The 21,993-nt window shown below is 34.9% G+C and overlaps 1 long non-coding RNA gene across 1 annotated transcript in view; it reads left to right on the top strand.

The window, feature by feature from the left end:
- Positions 1 to 19,442, top strand: part of LOC101751538 — an 85,365-nt gene extending 65,923 nt beyond the window's left edge. Inside the window, exon 7 of the long non-coding RNA XR_005858940.1 lies at positions 15,879 to 19,442. This is a non-coding gene — a long non-coding RNA (uncharacterized LOC101751538). The remainder of the gene's footprint in view (positions 1 to 15,878) is intronic.
- Positions 19,443 to 21,993: the final 2,551 nt, after the last annotated feature.

The following is a 21,993-nucleotide window of genomic DNA, read 5'->3' as shown; positions in this document are numbered from 1 at the left end:
ATCATCACAACCTACTACACACGTGCAAGGGGGGGAGGGACTGCATGCTAATGGGCTCTCGGGAATGTAATTAATATGTTTCTGAATTCCTGTCAACTATTGATTATGTATTAGTTTGACCTATATCTATAGCACGATTTCTCCAGACAGTGTGCAAGTTAGGTGGAGTGATCCCCCTTGCACCAGGGTGTACGCATGTCACCAATAAACACATGCCTGATCTATATCTTTACCGGCTATAGGGTCTGATTTCTGCACGTCAGTGTTAGACCTCCCTCAATGGTTTGGCTGCAGAAAAGCATCATTACTTCCACAAAAAGCTCTTTCTTTGAAAAAATACTTAGAATTTTGGCTTCTATCACCAATCTCTCTGTCTAAAGTAATTTTTTCTTTCTCTTTCTCTCTCTCTGGAGTCACAAGTAGGTCAGATGTCAAGGACACACTTCTCTTGTTGGAATCTGCTGTGTTGAAAAGCAATGGTCTGGAAGTTGCAATGATGCACTCATTCTGCTGTACCCACCAGCTACCTTGATTGTGACAACACTGATCTTTTTAAATTGAAGAAATTTTTTCAGTCTGACTGGAGTATTTTTGAACATCATGGCAAATTTAACTGAATGTTATCCCCCAAAATGCAAAAGCAAAATTTGAAGTAAAAAATCCAGAATAATAATGCTGAAGTAGGAGCATTCAACAATAATTTGGAAATCAGCTTGTAAATTGGTCCTTCCATTAAAGCGGAGCCTTAAAAAAACTATTTGTCATTGTCAACAATTCTATATAATTTGATGCTGCAAACTTTGTTGTGTCTCACAAATTTCTCTGTTGTGATACTCTTAAATTTACACTCATTCTATGCTTTGTAATGAGTCACTTACATTTACACAGTTTAAATATTTGAAGCATCTTATGCATCTTACTATGATTATTTCTCAAGCAATTGCTATAATAGAAACTAATGTCTCCCAGCACTGTGTATTCCTATCAGACTTCTATAATCAGGATGAATGCTTAATTAGCATGTTTGTTTCCACTAGGGTATACCAATTAAGAGATATAACCACACTGCTGTATGTTCCTATTAATGCTTTTCTACATTTAAAGTAAGATCACACATTTCAGCAGGTGTATCTTTTAATGCTATATTCCAAAGGATATTGAGCTATTTTACCATCTGTTTCTTCTGCTGGTATTCTTAAATTACCAGAAAATAGACATTAGGTGTTTTCTTTCTTTTTCAAAGCTGCCGGAATATTAACTTTATTCAATAAAGTTTCACAAAATCATTCAAGCTAAGATTTTAATAATAATACAGCTGACATGAACAATGATATCTCATAAATGCTACTTCTACAAATGTGTCATCCCAAATCATCTTGCTTTTGTGTACATACTGTGCTTAGTAGTCATGATAACAACATTTTTCTCAAGAACTACATTGGCTGCCCCTTTTCTCTGGGTATAAATCTCAGAGCTTCTACCTCTTCTATTTCTTAATGTTAGGAGATATATTTATTTCTGTTCACTGACCTTGAATCAAAACATCAACTAAAGCAAAGTTTGCATTTATTTCTAAAGAATTTGAAGCTGGAGTGAATTCTTCTAATATTATCCTGTTCTTTTTACTGTTAAAATGTGTCTTATCCATATAGATCAATTCAGAATCTATTTTTCACTGCACTCAGTCTTGGATCATTTCTGGAATGACAACAAAGTCAAAGAAAAAATGTTTTCCACACACTCAATAAAGTGTTCTTGTAAGTAACGTATTCAAAAAAGTGTTCATTTTTGATGTCAGAATATTTGCATGCAAAAAAGCAACTGGACTTAAACATTTCTTCTAAATGTGTCCACATTTTTCAATTGTCAATCTATAAACAATTTTTTTTTCAAGTAGAGTTCTATTAATTCAAATGTGACAAATCTAATCAATTTGTTTAGAAGTAGTAAGCCAATAGGCTTACTGCAAGTCTCAAGTATTTCATCTGTAGTATCTGGATGTCCCATAGGTTTCCATATTTAAGTCTCAACCTTAAACATTTATAATAATTGTGTTTTGTACTATGCTTATTTTTTAGCAGCTGCAGTGTTCTCAGGTATTGCTTTCCAAACTATTCTCTTCAACAATGTTGGTTAAGATTGATGATCTGTCTACTACTTTATTTTTATCAAGAATGTGAAACTAATTCATAGGTTGTAGTAATTATATATATGTCTCAGGATATATATATATATATGTCAACCTTCTAGATACTTGCATAAAATATGGATTTATTGAAGGAAATTTTATTTTTCAAGAATGTTTCACCTTTTACATTTTTAATGTAAACCACATTTAAATTTCTTGTTAATAGTGATTTCAATTGAAATTTGTTTCCAAATTAAAACTCCTAAACATAGGTGAGTTTTGGTATGCATCCACACATGCAGTAGATTAAGGCCTTAAATTAATGGAGTTAATGGAGACGTAGGGCTCAGCTCAGTTTCTTAAACATAGTAAGCTAACACCAATGGAGGACTCCAGGGTATCCTGGCAAGCATCTGACTCCTACACCATAGAGACTTAAAACTCTTTTAAACACTATGTCATTTCTGTCATTTTCATATCAAATACTGTAGGACATTTCAGCTGGCAGTTGAATGGTTCCTCTGATCTTTCTGTGTGTCAGGGCTTGAAGAGTGATGCAGTTTATAGTGAAGCAGACAACAACTGGCAGCCAATTTAAGTTCTGATTTACCCTCATTCTTGGTTTCTACTTCTCTGGGAAAAGTTGTAAACCAAATAATTCTATTTTAAAGAACAGACATCCAATTCCTTATAATTACACCTCATTCAATTGCCAGAGAAGGCACACTGTACTAAAGAATAACTATCAGCATTCAAATAAATACAAGTATCATCTCATCAGTCAGACAAGGATCTACAGCTTCAGTTTCTCAAACATCTGATTTTTCTCATCACACAATTTTTGAGATGAATGAACTCACTCCGAGCAGAAATTACATATGGAATGTGTGGGAGCTTTTCAAGCTGAAGACTGAATCTGGAATATTTTGGTAAGAAGATTCAGTTTGAACATGTGTTATCAGAAGATTATCTAACCTCTACCCAACACTGATCTGACTTTACTATCATAATAGTAATCTTTAAACAAAGAAACATAACATGAGTTTTCCAGAATAAGTTTTCTTCCTAAACATAAAAAGATTTCTGGATTTTAAATAGTAAACACCAGAATGCAGATTACCTGCCCGATATTACAACAAATGGTATGCTAACAAATATGATGTTATTGTTCTGAATAGTTGCTGCTTCTGATTATTTTTTTGAATGAAGTCACAATCAATGTTTCAGTACACATTTCTCATCTGGTGTATGTGAAGATGTCATGGCCTGAACCAGTGATTGGACATCTGGTGAAGAGATGTGGCCATCCCTGGTAGCACAGGTGCAAGCAATTCACCTGCACAACTGGAACGGTCATTTAAGGGCTGTTAGCTGAGAAGGAAGCATCTCTACTTGGAGATCACTTCCCTCTGGGAGTTTTTGGCAAGATCGTGCCTTAGGGAAAAGGGTAGGGTTTTATTATTATTATTATTACTAGTTCATGACCAATACTATTCACTGAGCATATTAAAACTGTTCAGAGGCAGTTTTGTACTTCTCCTCATCTGACACCTCTGGGATTAAATCCTCATGGGATATGAGGATGATGTAACTCTGTAATTACTGCTTCTAAGAATGGAAAAGGACTGTCACTGTGTATCTAAAATCTTGATCATATTCTTTAACTAATGCAATAATAAGTTGAAGGGTGACCTGTCTGTCTTCCACACCTCTCCCACCCCCCACCCCCCCCCCCCCCCCCCCCCCACCTTCCTCCCCCAAGGGTGTTTGTAGTTCTTCTCAGAAGGGCTATTATGTTGAAAAAGTCTCTCAAATCTGTATCGAAGATTACAAACTACAAGCCTATCTGGCTTGTTCTGAGGAGTATCCAGGAGTGACTATGTATTGCTCTGTACAGACTTTGCTTTTGGGCATGTTGATTGTTAAAAAAGAGGCAATTCTGATTCACAGATGGGATGGGACCGGAAAACTAGTTCCTAAAAGGTACTGTAGAAGGTAGAGATATTTGTGTGAGGAGCTGCTGGTTTAGAGCTGGAAAAGGAGGTTCCTCCAGCGCCCTTTAAAAAAGTCAAAGAAACAGAGATAGTTTTGCTTTTTAACATAAATTAATAAAAATGTATATATTATTATTTTCTTCCTATCCTCAGATGTCTATCAAGTATTCACCTCCTTGTTTTATTCTGTACAGAATTTGTATGCAGGTGTTTTATAATATGTTTAAAACTACTCATTCATTTAAAAGTTTATTTTCATTAACTCCAATGTTTACACCTGAATGTTAGTAATTTACTTTAAAAATTAGTTTTTCTTTGGCTTTCTAGAATACTATTTTTTATTAGTTTAATACAGATGAAAATGAACAAATATTCAGACAGAACACTTCAGCACTTGAGTTAAATGAAAAGAGAGGGAAGAAAACTACACAGACCTGGCTCAAGAAACGCCCAGTAGTAAGAATATACCCATTTAGAATGCATCTGTAACTACCATTTCCATACCAGCTGCAAAATATTTTGGCTTGTTTCTCACTTGAATTTATCTGGTTTCAGATTTTATGCAGTGACTCTAATGAAGTCAAAGGTTTTAACCTACTAAATCAGGGAAACTGTTGATACCTTCCCATTAAAATGTAACTACATTTTTACCAGCTTACGTCTCTGTCTTGTCCTACAAGCATTTAAGCCTCCATTAGGAAAGCCTAAAATTTTGTAATTCAAAGAGGTTTTGTAGAACTTCTATGAATTTTGAGCAAATGATTACATCTTACATCACTGTTTTTAAAATGTGGAGGCATAAGAACTGTGAATGGCACTTCAATATTGCATCTCTCTAAATCTAATAAGAAGGAAACATTCATTGTCTTGTTTCTGCTTTTCGTATTAGTCTTTTTGCCATGGCACCTCACTGACAAGAAACATCAGTTTGCTTATCCACTAAAGCTCTTAAGTTCTCCCTGGAATCTTGATTTTCATTATATGGTCTTGCCTTATACATAAGTTTCCTGCACTTCTTGATACAAAACATCTCACTTCTCATTGAATTCTGCTGAATCTGATTGTATGTGGGTCCATTTTACTTAGAAATATTACACCAATTGAATTTCCTTGCTTTCATCTTTCAGAAATCACTGTTCCAATAGTTACATCATCCACCAGATTTACCAGTGATTTTTTTTATGTTTATTTCTGGACCATTACTAAGAATGCTATACAAGTTGAATGTTGAATAAACTAATCTCTATGGAGCTCCACTGGAAAGACAGATTTGGTGCTCAATCCCAGTTGATAAATAACCCTTTGAGATCCATCTTTGGGTTAGTTCTTAATTTTTTATGTGATTAATTGATATTATGTAATGCTAATTGGAGTTCAGTACCACAATGTAATATCTCTATCATGGCCTGACTATGTGACATCTGTACATTTACTTTTTCAGCCAAATTTATAATCTAATCAAACAGGTTTATTTGACTAGATCTCATTTACGTAAAACCATCTTGGCTGACATTAATTGTGTTGCTATCACTAAACTCCTTATCAGTGAATTTTATACCAGCATTTCTGTTATTGCTTAGGACTGATACAAGGCTTACCAGCTACTGAATATGGAAGATTAACATTTCTTCAAGCTGCTGGAATTTTCTTGTTTGGAGATTTATTAAAAGTGAACATCAGGGGAACAGATATTTCCTCAGTCAATTTTTAAGGACTCTTGAATATTATCTCAATTGAATATATCTATTTGTGGTAGATTATGCTTGAAGTTTCACAATACATAGTGCTGTGATTTTTTCTTTTTTTTTTTTTTCCCACCAGTTTTATATCCTAAAATGTAAAATATGCTCTCACCCTCTTTCTGAGAAATTAAGTCAGTGCCTCACAGGGAGGCAAGATACAGGCATCAGATTTGCTCAGCTGGAGCTAGGCTCTGTTGCCACCACAAAGATGTGAATTTAACTTGGATGTCTGTAAGACAGCAGTTCAAAATTACTCTGGAAGAATCTCTGGAAACAATGGGGAGTCTCAGTTTTTCAGCAGTATCTTGCTTCTTGGCATTTTGCTGAGATTGGAACCATAATCTCACTCTTTCTTCACTATGTTCTTTCAGTATTGATATTAGATGGCTCCTGACATCTTTCTCCATTGCTACAGAGTTAGTTTGCACTCCATCACAATCATTTCACTTCTTTCTTGATTGGTATACTAAGCAGTGATATTTAAAGTTTTTTTCTTTAATGAATACATGTTATTAGTAATTTTGTTATATCTAGTTTACAATGCATGCTGCCCTTAGCTCTCTCATTCATTAAATTATTCTAGTATATTTATGTTCATTTATCAGCGTCTTGGTTTCAGCTGGGACAGAGTTTTTCTTAAATGGCTACATAATACTCTATGTCATCATTCCTACATCTGACCTATACTGGCCAAAAGGATATTCCATAGCACATGACATGTGAAAGGAGAGTTTAAAAGAGGGAAGGGAATTTGCCAGTCAGACCCCTGTTGATTGGAGACAAGCTGTGCACTGGTCAGTGGGTGGTAAACAATTTCTTATGCATCAGTTGTTATGGCAAATATATATAAATAACTACCATTCTTTTATCTCCCTTTTCCTTTTCGCTATCTTAGTAAACAGTTTTTATCTCAACCCATGAGTTCTACTTGGTACTTTTTTCCCCATTCTCTCTCTTATCCCTTGGGGAAGGGGAGGAGAGTGAACAAAATACTTTGAAATGCTTCACTGTCTCCTGGGTTAAAATACAACATTTGTGAAAAGCAAAAGCACCTGATGCAGAGATCAGGATCACATTCCCACAGAAAGTGCAATAGGATCAGGTTCACAATAGGAATAGACAGAATAGATGGCCAGCAGATACAGCCCCATTTACAGTTGGTGGAGATGAGGCCCCCATACTCATCCATGAGCACTCCCCATTCATCCTGCAGAACCAAATGACTACCAGTTAGCAGCCTGGGCAAATGGAGCTGGGCATGCAAAGCAGTGGCCAAAGAACTGGCTCCTCCTGTGTACAGGGGCCTCACCTGCTGCTTCCATTGCACAGCCTTGATGACAGCGAGGTGCTATTACACAGCATGCCTCTCTCTTTGACTCTTCTCAGTTCACCTCTCCTTAAGTATTTGTCTTTCACCGTTCTTCAAATTCATCTCTTTTCTTTTTCATCAGTTCCCTGTTATATAACATTAACAAATTAGAAGTGAGATTTCCAATTTCCAACATCCAGTGGCATGGATAGTCTTCAAAGCATAGTTGCTAATTTACATGAATGGTAAGTTTTTCTTTTCTTTCTTTTTATTCCTTTCTATAGAGCTACTTCCCTTCACCTACCTTCTCTACTACTACAGCACTGCTCTGGTGCTTTCCCCCTTTCATCATCATAATTCCTCTCCAATGGTGTACCAAAAGTATTTCTCCCCCATTCCCACTACCCCCTTGTGAGATGTATATATACAATCCAAGCAGGTCATCCTTCCAAGAGGGGCAGATTTTTCCTGTACTTCTGCTTGCTGTCCCCATGCTCTCATCTTATTTCAGGCCAGGCAAATGGCATGATGCTGCCCCATCAGTCCCACACAACAAGGCTTTTTGGTCTGCTTGTCCTATCTCTCTGTGTAGTGGGGACTACGAGTGGGCTGACACCCCCTCAGATTCTTGTCATGCTCTTTGCTGTTTATTTGGTCTGTTTTGATGACCTAACGATAAAATGTTAGGTGTTCCTTTCAAGGCAGTAGATGTTCACAAACAGAATTTAAAATAAGTTTTGTTAATGAATTCTTCACAGTCACTCCTTACCTTTCTGACTTTACATGGAAAAATCCCTTCTGAACTTGGAAATGTTATGAGGGGTGGGGGAAGAAGCTGATACCTGATAGCCCCATCTCATCTATTCTCACAGACTCTTGTTGTGTCACCTGGTTTAAGACTCAGCAGACAGATGATATTTCATTGTAGCACTTTATTCCCCAAATTCAATCTGCAGTTTTGATCACACCCTAGTCAGGGCCACAGCAGTGCTGAGCTGTTCCATCAGGTAACAGCACACAGCTGGGATCTGGGCACAGCTGTACTTCTTTCATTTGTTTTTAGCCTGATTGATTCATTTCACACATACACACAAAAAATAGCTGTCATGAAAATGAGTATTTCTAACTATCTCTTTGTCATGAGAAGTACAAATAATACTGAAGTTTTATAGAAGCAATTGAGTGAGAATTTTTATAGCTGTGAGGTATGGAGTACGTCCGTCAAGTGAGGTTTGCACCCACCATGTGCTTCCTGCAGTTATAGCATGTTGCACCAACTCACCCACCATGGAAAGCATCCACAGGTTTGTTCTGCCCGTGAATTTAGTTCTTCATGCAATTTCTCACCAGCTTTTGACAAAGGTGGTGTTCCATTTGTCCTTCCCATCTGTATCTTGCTTGTGTATGAGTCCAAGGTTCTAACAGCGCCTTGCCCCTGCAAAACCCACTGTGCCATGGTGGAAGGCGTAGGGATGCATCTGAATGATGGGTTTGAACAGCTAACATCACACGCCAACAGCTCCATTTATTAATGTAAATTAAAGTTAATTAGTAGAAGACAGTAGATTTTTCACTACAAGCTAGTAGATACTAAGACTGAATACAACCTGATCTGTAAAAATGAAGTAATCCTAACACACATGGCACAGCCCACTGCTGATCACATGCCCTGCTCTAAAGATTTTGATGCCTTGATTATGTAAATAGGAGAGATTGTTCCATTCTCAAAACTCCACAAAACAATAAATCACCTCAATTCAAACACAAATGAATTTTGAGCCCTATCATATGATTACTATTTTATCACTGATGCTGTCTGACCAGGATAGAGGACATATGAGTCCAGAGATTATTCCCTTCTGGTTGTGATTTAAATTGGTTGATATTAATTAGCTTTCTGGGAGGCTGTGAAGAAATGGCATTGGTTTTCAGAAATTGGATTCTGCTTCTTTACAAATACCATTTCTACTTGCCTGGTGCTTGGCTTTCTGTCTGACTCAGACACCTTAAAGACCTGACTCAAGGCATCTTGAAACAGTGTCTTAATTTTGGCTGGCACAGAGTTATTTTTCATCATAGTGTCTGGTATGATGTCTGGTATCTTTTGGTTTTAGGAGAAAAACAAGGTTGATATAACACCAATGTTTCTAATTGTCATTGAGCAGTTCTTTATGGAGTCAAGGATACTTTAGTTTTCTTGTACTGTCCTGCCAGCAGGGGCCTGAGATGTACAAGGAGCTGGGAGGTGACAGGACTAGAACCTAAAAAGGGATATTCCATGCTATGTGACATCATGTGAAAGAGAAGGTTGAAAAAGGGCAGAGTTCATCAGACAAGTTGCCTCTGCTCAGGGACTACATGGGCACTGGTCAGTGGATGATGAGCAATTGCTTTTGCATCATGTGTTACACACACACACATATAACTGTCGTAACGATTGCCCTTTTTTCCTCTTCCTTTTTTCTATCTTAGTAAATAGTTTTTATCTCAACCCATGAGTTCTACTGTTTGTTTATTTTTATTTTCTCCCCTATCCCATTGGGAAGAGGTGACTCAGCAAATGACTATATGGTGCTTAGCTACCTGCTGAGTTAAATAACAGCTATAAGTTTTTAAGATTTAGTCATTTTTATTTATTTTCATATTGGCTATTTTCTGTTCTACTCCACATTTCTTATGTATGAGAGAAAAAAAACATCAAATCATATATATATGGTGTACATATATATAGTTATCATAAATATGTTATTACAAATAAAATGAATTAAAAAATAAATTAATATATATAATATATTTTCCTTTCATTCTTCATCTCCTTTTACAATCCATGTTATTTGTAAGTTTTAAACCAACATTGTTCTTCACAATTATGGAACTATTGCTTTATGATCTTAATTCATTCTTTTTAAAACTTCATATTTTCATTCATACTTCTCTCATCATTTATTATCCTATAATTCCTTACAGGTCACAGATTTCTTCTTTAAAAATGTACAGTATCTTTCAGAAGCTCTTGAATAGGATAATGTGATTATATCAAAACACCAGTACTACAAAGCTGTTAATTTTTTTCTTGGAGGATACACTCTCTAAGCACCTGAACATGCTTTTCCTGATTAAAAATCCAAACAAATATTGTAGCAGTTACAATCAGGGAAAGATATTTTCCAGCTTTTCTAAGTCTACATGCATAATTGCAATTTTAAGCAACAAAAACCCTGGCACTGGTCTGAGGTATATATTCTCAAGATGGAAAATTGGTTTTGTTTTGAGATGTGCCATTGAGTAACTCTTTCACATCTTGTTTAAATAATACAGAAATCTCTTTTACATAGTTTTGTGAAGATAGAATAGAATATATAATCTTGGTGGCTCTTTAGGAAAAAGTAATCAAGCTGTAACTTTCAGATTATTTTCTGTATGGAACTGATGGATCAGTAGATAAAGCTTCAGTTACAGTCACTGAATTGTAATTGCACGGAGATTGTTCACTATGACCAGAAAAAAATAAAAAATAAAAAATAGACCAGTGAAACTATGAAATCTATGAAATGATGAGCACACATTAATTAAAGCAAGAATGCATCTTTTGCCTCATTGTAGCTGCTAAAATGCTTTTCAAGGACTAGACTAGACAGAGTACTTATACATGGTTTGAGGAAGTACAATCCAGAGAAAGGAAGCTAATAGGCCTATATTCAGAGCTGTATCTACTTATATGACATAGGAGTTTTAGTGATATCAACTAGTGAGAATCATTTTTGAGTTAGATAATTTACAAATTTAGGAGAGTGGAACCTTTGTAGAACTTTACTATTACAATGATTACAATACACAGTAAATATCTTAAAAATGTAAAAAAATAAAAATAAACATTTAGATTTAGCAAAAAATGTGTAAGGACATGCAAACTAACTCTCATAAAGACTGATGCCTCTAGGCAGCGTTGAAGAATATCAGGCATAGTAGGTAGTATTATGTCTTCAGACTGCACCAAATTGGTACTCAGATTGGTACAGATTGATACTCAGACAATCAAGATCTCCCAGAGTGGAGTAAGGATTGATTACCTGAGTTAACACTTCTAGCATTGTTCACTTCAATGATTTACAGTTGCAACTGTATTACTTTGTAGTCTTTAAGAAAGTTTTTGCTTACCTCAAGCTTTAGCATTTACTTTAAAAGATTCAAGTATGAGAAACTGTAGGTGTTGGTAGTCTGATTTGAAACTGTAGAAAAAAAAACATGCAAATATGGTGACCTCATTTGATAACATTCCTCAGCACAAATTTGGGGAAATTATTCTATGCATTCATTCTGAATTGTGCCACATAAATCAGATCCCAAAACTTAGGGTCTGGCAGGACAGATAATAATTACCTGACAGTTAGAAATATATAATTTTTCCATTCATCAGTCTTTACATTTTGGCATTTGATTATTTTGATTATTTTGATCTAGAAAATAATAATAATAATAAAAAGAAGTAAATAAAAGTAAATAAAGAAGATGAGTTAATGATGGTAATTGCCAAATAATTATTTCTGCCTACCGAAGAGAACACCCCCCCCCCCCCCCTCTCCCCAGTCCCTGCCTTAACAGTATCTCCCTGTCAATACCATGCTACCTTTATAGTCATTGCCATTAAGTGAGCTGGCTAATCACTTTGTCTTCCTACCCAGATTGGAGTTACATTTTACTCTCTGAATAGAAAGCGAAGTAAGACCACAAAGCACATTAAGCACTTAGCTACTCTTTGTATGTTTTAACTTGGTAACTGATAGGTGTTACCAGTCCTTATATTTTTGCTCTTTGTCATGCAGAGAATGACAGCAACTTTGTATATTAAGTCATTTAATGATAATTGTAGGAAAAAAGGTGTTTAATAGTGGAAAGTGCCTGTGAGAGAGATTCCATTTTATTATGCAAACACTGCTAGCTGATGTAGAGTGGTAAGCTGCACGTTTTCCATATTAAAAATGTGACAAAGGTATTCTTTCTGTTTTTGTAATAGGAGACAAAATTCTTGTACTTTTGTCAGTGAGTGTGAATGTAACTCCTCTCTGCATGCTTCTCATTCCAGTTATGTTTACTTGTATCTTATGCCAATGAACGTAATAGACCTTATAAATGTATGATTTCCGTTTTTATCATGCTTTTTGTTGGATCCAAAAGTTCATGAAGCTCCTCTGGGAAGTACAATATTTGCACTTTTTCTTTCTTCCTTCCTCCTTTCTTTCCTGTTTTCCTGCAGGCAATGTTCCACCAGTATTCACTAAAATCTACTAAAATTAGTGGGGTCTTTGCTTTAGAAACTCTCGTCTATTTATTGTGTGAACAGAAAACGAAAAATTCTAGGGGGAAAAAAAAAAAAAAAAAAAAAGCATGATTTTTCTTTCTGTAATAGCTCTACCAAGGAGAAATAGATCTATCCTCATCTCCATGTGTATGTTCAAACACTATGGTAGATAAGACATATAGAACTTGATTTTGAAATGAACATTGGTTCTGGTGTCCACAAATCTCAAAAATACTAGGCTTCTTCATTTCTTACTGAATTCCACGTGAGTTGTGCTCTGGATAGACAGTGTTCTGGAGCAAGAAATTTTCGAACACATCAGGCTAACTTCAGTTGGGCATCCAAAACAACTATAATCTTTTGAAATACATGTATATGGATCTTATACCAAGACAATGATTAGATTATTCGTCTGCCACATTCAAATACTACAGCAGTAAGTGTCATAGAAAACCTCATGTGTATATTAATTCTGTACTGAGATGATAAATTAGGTGGTGTGCAGTATTCAAAGCTTGATGCCAAACCCTGAACAAGAGAATGAAATGAAATACTGAACTTTTGCTCATTCACTGAGCATAAGCCTTCCTGAACAATGAACAAAGCTGGGAATCAGTCAGGAATAGTTTATTGAAAAGACATTTTCAAAAGGAGGATGTATAACCTAAAATAAAGGTTATCAGCATTAATTCTGGTATTTCCTAAGTTTGAAGATCTTGGCACTTAACCTTAATGATCTTCAATGTATTTTTAGATACATTCTAGTAAATGTAATCTTAAATGTTCCCAATCAAGATCCAATCATACTAGACTACAAAAACAGTAAGAGAAAATGACTGCCCTTAAGTAGATTTTTGTATAAATAGGTGCAGTTTTTTTAGAGAGCCTTATGTGTGATGTTGTTCAGAATAGGAACAATAGGGCTTTTTCTCTTGCTAACCCTTTCAAATTGAGACAGAGATGAGAGCAGCCAAGTGTCTCCACCAAAACAGCTATCTAAAGAATTAGTTTACCGTAGGGTTCTTAGCTGGAGGTCAGGGAGTTGCAGCCACTCTGCCCTTCTCATCTTTCTGAAAGGGAAACGAGTCTCCTCTAAACCCTAGATAGTCAGGGCAGGCTCCTGGAAATGAAAGAGAAGGTTCTGCTATAGAAAAGATTATCATTTCCTGAGCTATAAACAATTGAATCACATATGTTTTGTAGCAGACTTTTGAACATTGCTAGAGAATATTTTCTGTAAGATTTAGAAATCTCCACCTAGCCTTTACAGACAGCACCTAACCCAGTATTTTGTGCACACAAACTAAGCAGTCTTATTCTTGCTGATTGATTTTCAAATTGATATTGACTTTCCAATTCACATTCACCTCACTGAGTACCTTTCATTCATCCATCATATTTCTAGCATGCTCATCACTGTAGCCCATCAAGGCTGCACATAAATCATGTGATACATAATCATATGACAGATATCTATGCAAATGATTATTTTCTTTGCCAGTCCCAATAATTTAGTAACTTTCAAAACCACAATAATTATAATCCCTTCCTTTCTCTTGGTGTATTTTACTGAACAGTCTGTTTATTCTGATCCATTTGTTTATCTTAACCTCCCTTTCTTATTTTCTGAGAACAAAAACACTTCTGAAGAAAAAGAGCTAATGAGCATTAGAAAAGACTGCATGAAATCCAAGGCAAGCAATTTCATGCTGGTGAAAACATCATGTATTACACTACTGTAGTTCTATCTACTGCAGAGCATCTTGACTGATTTTATTATTTAAGATTAACACAAATTTAAAAATAAAAATAAAAATCAGGAAAACTCATACAATCCAGTCTTCCAGTTCCTAAAATGTATTCTAAAAGAGTGAAATCTAACTGTGAATAGAATCTTACAGTATTACTGCAACATTTGTGACAAATTATTACAAATTTAATTTCAAGAAGAAAAGATAAAGGATACATTTGAAACCACTATGAATGACTTGAATCATGAGGTACCTTTCAAATTAGTTACCAAAAAAATGTAATTCAGTATTTCCTGTTGTGGGAAGAATTTTCCTGGGCATGTTTCATTTGTTTGTTTATGAATTCAAATAAAATAACTGAGTGATTTGGAAAAGATATTAAAAATGTTTCCTTTATCCTCAACATAATAGGTACCCATGAATATTTGCATTCTTATCTGTTCATTTTAATAAACTTTTGTATTTTAATATTAAGAGCTACTTTTCTTACAACATCATATTTTTTCTTTTGAGTAAAAGAGGCCCATGGAATAATGAATGACTTTTCATACCTTCAACAGAATTGTTACAACATACTGTTGTTGCTGGAAATTTCAATCAGTATGTGTTTAAAGTCTCTTTTTCTGAAGACTTCAACTACTGTGGAATTTAATGAACGTTTAATGAACATTAGAGAAAATCCAGCATGCTTCTTACAAACAGTGACAGAGACCTACCAGTGAGAAAGAAGATGTTTGGTCTTTCAGTTTTTAGCTCATATTTCAGTCATGTTCCTTCATTGTTACAAACTATACGTATCTGATAACTAAAGTAAGCAGTAACAGTGGCATCATACAATGTAATCATAATCACTTAATTACAATCACATCTCTTTAATGAAAATAACAACTTGTCAAAGTAAGTTTAAATGCAAATTTGATGTCTCTGTGACTGCACATACTATAGGAAATGTCCCATCCCCACCCTCCACCCTCCCAAAACAAGTAAACAAACAAGCAAAACCAAACCATTGAAAGATAGAAAGAAATATAGGACAGAAAATAACAGATTTGCAGAATTATTTTCTTTTCTACTTACGAAAAAATTACCTTCCTAAGAACTAACAAGAAATGACTAAAATAGCTGTCTTGAAATTGATTCAGCACTATCATAAAATTCAAGCCCAAAAGTCATATGAAGTGTTAACTGTATCAAGTTTGTAATGAAAAATTGCTAAACTTCTTGCTATTGAATCAGAATGCTGTAACCCCATGACAGACAATTTCAATAAATTCATAAAGATATTATTTTCCATCACAGACATACCAATGCTTTTTTTTTTTCCAATTAAAGTTTTTACATGTAACAGACCCTCTCTTGAATGCGTGAATACCTTGAGTGAATACCTGGAGGATACTGGTTGAATACAGGTCCTGGAACTAATAAGATGTTTTCTGACTACCAATTGCTATAGTAACAAACAGATCACAGTTCTTATATTTGTTTTGCCTTTCATCAAGTTCTGAAAGTGTGGGAAAGTGGCTGTCACAATGGAAGAGAAGGACCTGGGGAGGTTTGGTCTCTCTGCTTGGAACTGTTCTCATTGCCCATCACCAACAGAAATCAATAAGAATCACTTCTAATCCATCTCTTCTTTTTCTCTCTCATTTCTGTAGTGTATTCAATCATGATATGAATTTTCATTCTGGAGTGGCAAGACTCAAGTTCTCCTACATTTCTGACAGGTTTCATCACAAAGACTGAGATAGAATCAGGTGCTCCAGGAAGTGAAGAGCTGTAAGACTTGGCTTTTTTTTTCCTTATAGCTTTTTCTCCTAGGAGAGCAATAGCTCGCCTTTTGCTCAACAGCCTTATGTTCCCATTCCCATTTCAAGGTATGTAGTTCTTCTTGTAAAGGGAGCATAGAAAGTTTCTAATCTTGGGTAATACTTGAATTTAGATGTCTTCATCCTTTACTGTAAACCTAATATACACTGACTAATATCAAAATTCACCAATGGTGTTTTTTTTAAGGCATTCATATTTATTTCTATATTCTGAAAAAAAGGCATTCATTCAGCTACATCAGTCCTACTGGATTTTAATCCCTGGGACTTACTTACATCTGAGGATGTATTTATGTTTCTTCAAGATCAGGACTCAGACCTTTCAGAGGTGACTGAAATGGTTACACAGATGTCACAGTAAATTTTTAAATCATTACTATATTTTCTGTCACAAACTCAAGAATTTTTATTTCTTTCTTTGTACAGTTTTTATATGTGATACTGTCCTTACAGTTATTGGACACTGTTTCAGTGATTTTGTTGAAGAAGTTACGTATGTGTATCTTCTAATACCTTGTGTTCTCTAATGAATTTAAATCTATTCTGCTACCATTTCTGGAATGCATCATACAGACAAATGATTGGTTAGATTTGACAGAGGAAAATGAAGTATACTTGACATAAAGTGTCAGTATAGTACTGGCAATAATTTTACGTATAGCTGAGAAGATGATTTACCTGTTTTCAACTATATTCATTTATTTCCTGTTTATGATTATAAATAAGTTTCAGATGTTTCTCCTCCCTTCCCTTCCTTTCCCCTTCTCACTTCTCCCCACTTCTACTCCCTTCCCCTCCCTTCTCCTTGCCTCTTGTTGCCTTTTCTCTTTTCTCCTTGTATCTCCTCACCTCTAGCTTTGCCCCACCTTGCCTTGCCTCACTTTTCTCTGTTCTCACCTTTGCTGTCCTGCCAAGCCCTGGAGCATTTTTGAAATACAGAATCTAACAACACCAAAAACTTGCATTTCCTAAAGCAGTGAGAAAATAAAAATATTTTAATTGTTGCATACTCAGCACTTAATGAAAAAAAGGAAGAAATTAGAGCTTAACTAAAAAATGTTCACAGTATCCATAAAAGTCCCACTTAAAAATGGATGAAATGTTTGTTAAGTGTTAGATAGCTATTACATAGCAATAGATACCTATACTGTAGCAACACACAAATGTCAATCAATTTTAAGGTAGTAAAGCATTATTAATAGATAAACACTACCTTTCTATTGGTTAGATTATAGAATGAGAGATTAGACGTAACTGCCAAATACTCCACCAATCAAAGCAAACTGTTTGTAACAATGCATTTGTCAAGAATTTTCATCCAACATTAATAGGTAAAGAGTATGTGGAACTGGAAACTTTAAGTACATTGCATTTCTCTGAAATTTCCAAGCTTAATGTAGTAACAGCACCTCATACCTTCTTTTATTTTCAAGTTATGTTGCACAACAAAATCAAATCAGTTGATAAACGGACATGACACTACGTTTTGATCAGTTTCAAGTTTAGGAGCTTTGAATTAGCAACAAACTATTCTGGAAAAATGGAGAAAAATTAACCTTTCTTAAGGACACTGTTCTCACTGTCTCAGAAACTATCAATGAGGTTATCTCTGGTATGGATGGCTGCATCTCTGATGGTTTAGCAACTTGAAAAAAAGATCCTAAGTGTTAGATGTATGGATGCACACATTTAAAATCTTTCATTCTTTTTACTCTGACACACAATAAGGTTTTAGGTATTTATTCTCACTTCTTTTTTTTTTTTTTCAAGTTTTTTTTAGATTTATACTTTCTCAGACATGATACAAAAATCTTTTGATGCAGAATTGCAACAAAGACAGTGGGAGTTGTCAACTTAACATAAGGCATCTAAGTCTTAAGTATTTTTTTAAGTGTATCTTCAATTGACTCCATATAATTTGGAAGAAAATTCCCTGCACCTAAGCAATATTTAATTTCTGCAAAATAGCTTTGGGAAAAGCAAGGTTGTTCTGTTGGCTTTATACAGAACATAATGATCCTAGGTAAGATGACTGCGTGTTCTCTTGGGATCAAGTCAGAATTTTCCACTTTCTTTAACAAAGGAAGTTCATGTGTAATCAATGCTGATAGCATTAAATGAAGCACTCATTCTCTCTCTCATTTTTTTCCTAACCGATTTCAGAATCACACTGAAAAAAAATGACAAAATACAAGAAAATCAATGAATCAACTTCCCTAGGCTTCAAAGGAAGATGTGAATGGAAAAGCAAAGGTGCTTCTACTAGTATTAGCAAATGTAATGTATGTTGTCACCTAGTAGAAATAGCAATTTGTCAAAATTAACTTTTTCACTGGAAAAGCAAAAATTTCGATATATTATTCTGAAGAAATTAGATCTATAGTGCATGCACTGTAAAGGCAGACCATAGATCTACAGTAAGTCCGATATGCTCTTGCAATAATAATTTAAAAAAAAATTGTTGACGTGTGCAATTGATTTGAACTTCTGTGAAAACCAATCAGACACCTACATCTCATTTGTTGGATAAGTATTCCAAGTCAGAGAAAAATGTGCACCTGATTACTCTGTAGAACAGGCAGTCTGAATTAATTTAAGTGAATTAGCACCTGTTTTGAATGTTCCCTTTGTTAGTATTTAAGTAAGAATTCTTATTTTTCTGATTTTCATATGATATTTAGCTGAGAAATTGCAGTATAGTCATTGAAAATGACTGTCACTGAACTAAATATTTCATAATTATTAATATTTTGTCACATTTTTTCTCTTTTACTTTCCATTACAATTTAATAAAAAAGTTCTAAAATCCTTCCGTTTTCACCAGATATAAAACATTTCTATTTTTAATCTTACGTTCAATGACAGCAACAAATCTAAGCTGAAAGCATTCTCAGGAATGTTACATTGTATTCAGGTAAGTGTTGTATTTTCAGTCATACAAGGGGCTGAAAGCATAAATATATACTATTAATTGCAAACTAAGGAAATCTCTTCAGGTTTCCATGTTAAAATAGTTACTAAACAGAAAACTTTTTGGTGCACTATTTGATTTAGGAAAATAAAATGAGCAAATTCAGTCTTTCTTGATGCATCTCTACATACTTCATACTGTAGTAGTGTTAAAAATACTTTACATCTTTTTGTACTGCGGAGAATTCTTGTTAATTACCCATAATTCAGGTGTTAATTGGAGTTCTTTAGTGCTTTATTTGAATAAAGGTTTTCATACACTTAATCTATTGCAGACATTGAAACCTGGTGACAATCATTAATCAAGAAATGAGAGGAAGCTCAGGCGAGACCTTATTGCACTCTACAACTTCCTGAAGGGAGGTTGTGATGAGGAGAGGTTTGGCCTCTTCTCAGGCAACAAACAGGACCCAAGGAAATGGCCACAAGTTGTACCAGAGGAGGTTTAGATTAGACATAAGGAAAAACTTTTTCTCTCAGAGAGTGGTCTGGTGCTGGAAAGACATGCCCAGGGAGGTGGTGGAGTCTCTGTCCCTGGCAGTGTTCAAGAGGCATCTGGATGAGAAGCTATGAGATATGGTTTAGTGGCTTGTGGTAGCAATGGTAGTGGGAGGACGGTTAAACTAAATGATCTTGTAGGTCCTTTCCAACCTTGTGATTCTGTGATTCTATGATTCTGAAAGACACCTGAATAGAATCAGTGTAATTGCAGTCACAATGAAGATTACATTCTGTTGGACCAAACAGTTGGAAAAAAAAAATTAGTTGGAAAAAAATGGGCAGTGTTTTGAGTTTTTTCTCAAATTGTCTTTTCTTCAACTTATATCAATAGATTTAACAAAATCATTAACCCACTTAAACCTTTGTTTTGTCTTTGTTCTTAGACTGCATGGCTACAAAAACCCTTACTGAATGGTAACAGCATTGTGAGCTAAGACTCCCCATAATTCCAGTGCTAACGCTTATAAATATAATATGAAGCTCAAGATATTAAAAATACAAGTATATCAGAAGTTCAGAAAATCAGTTTTATTTAAATGTAAATTAACAAACTCTCCTTTCCTCCAGTCTAACAGAATTGCATAGTCCACTGATTTTAATTAAGATGGGAAAACTGTTTTGATAAAAAAAGAAATGACCCCAACATGTGCCCAAAACTTAAAATGAAACTATTTTGAAGTGAATATAAGAGAAAAAAAAAAAAAAAAAAAAGTTAACTTCTCCCATATGTTTTTAACACTTTTTTCTCTTTCTTCCTTTCTGTGAACAGGGACATATGTTGTGGCTAAAGAACAGTTTCTGAGTTAGAGAACATATCTGCTTGAAGTATTCTTGTGAAGAGTGGACACAGAGATAATGCTATTCTACCTATGCATGTATGTCAGGACCTGATGACTCAGACAGAAATATAACATTTTCCTTTTTCATGGTATATACTTAATGTCAGAACATGAATACTTTTTATTAGAAGAATTAAACAGCATGTTTCAAAGAAGTATGTGGAATAACAAATTATTTCCTCAAGGGATTCACCCAGTACAAGGAGCCCTGGTTGTCAGAGACATGCATAGTTGCATAACTTTTAATTTCAATGGAAATTATTCCCTAAGCATAACACGGAGAGATGTGGATCTTGCCTTCCTAATGCATCCTTGAGTAGTGAAATACTAGAAGTAGAAATTAGAAGGTATGAGTTAAAATAAAGAAATTCTACTGTAAATATACACCCCCTAAAGCTTGTATTTTTAAACATTGTAGTCTGTCTATACCACCTGGTAATTGATTTAATAATCCATTTTCATACAAGCAAAAAAAGAAGTATGAGGTGACTAGCTACTTTAGCAAATGACTATAACATCAAACTTACAGTTTGAGCTAGTGGTAGCTACAGTATAATGCAACTATTGTTCTATATAATTCCATTAAGACATTACTCACTGCATTAGACCATTACTATCATTAGTTGCCTCTGCCAAGCCAATGTTGTCATATCAGTTTGAGTTTGTCCTAGAGTTAGGAAATCCATAATAATCCATAATATCCATAACACCTTCAAATGTAATTGAATGAATTGTATTGAATTTTCATGTGTTGTGAAAGGCACAGAAGTATGCTGAGATTCTAATTTTCAGGGATCTGTTGTTTTTGTACAGAATTTTGCCCTTCGAGTGTATCTTGAAAGATATTTTCCAGGGAAATTAGTCTTCTGCACAATAGGAACACAGCTCAGTATCTCTCCAGCACTCAGTGATGTGTATCCAAATCTCTGTAAAACTCATTCTGTACAGTCACTGATGTATTTGCAGTTCTCTACAGCAGCTGCTGACAGATAACCAGTTATTTCACTATGAAACCTATAATAACTGTTTCTTTCCCAGTGAAACTTTGTCAAAACTGGTACCTAGATACTGTGATTGCTGCTGTACAAATAGCTATAACTGATAAAGAAAACTAGCCTAAGCACTATGCTGCTTCTTCTGTAGAAGCATGTGTACACAAATGGCTAAAAATCCTGATAGTTTCTCACATTTACATGTGGGTTTTTTGTTTGTTTGTTTGCTTGCTTGCTTTTTAATCCTCAGTAGTGTTACATTTACACTGTCTTACATTTCAATCTGTCTTTGCTGTTCTAATCCCACATGACTCTTCTCTAAAAGGCAGCATAATTTTAAAGATTTTTAAGTATAAATATAAACGATGTTGTATGCATGTATAAATAATTTTAAAATTATGTACTTTTCTGACTGAGATGCAGAGTGCTACCATGCAAATCCATAGTAATGAGAAGGAGGGCTCTCACCTTCTTATCTCTTGTCACTCTTCTCCATTCTTTTCCCCCAAATAAATCAAATACAACACCATAATTTTTTTTTCTTGTCTCTGCTGTTATGCCAAAACCTCAGTTTTTCATAGAATATTCCCTCCTAACCTCAAGCTAAAGGTTGACATTTAGGGTCTAGAAGATGCTCGTGTA

Source organism: Gallus gallus, chromosome 3 (genome assembly GCF_016699485.2).
Source record: "Gallus gallus isolate bGalGal1 chromosome 3, bGalGal1.mat.broiler.GRCg7b, whole genome shotgun sequence".
NCBI lineage: Eukaryota > Metazoa > Chordata > Aves > Galliformes > Phasianidae > Gallus > Gallus gallus.
This window is presented reverse-complemented; position numbering and strand designations above follow the sequence as displayed.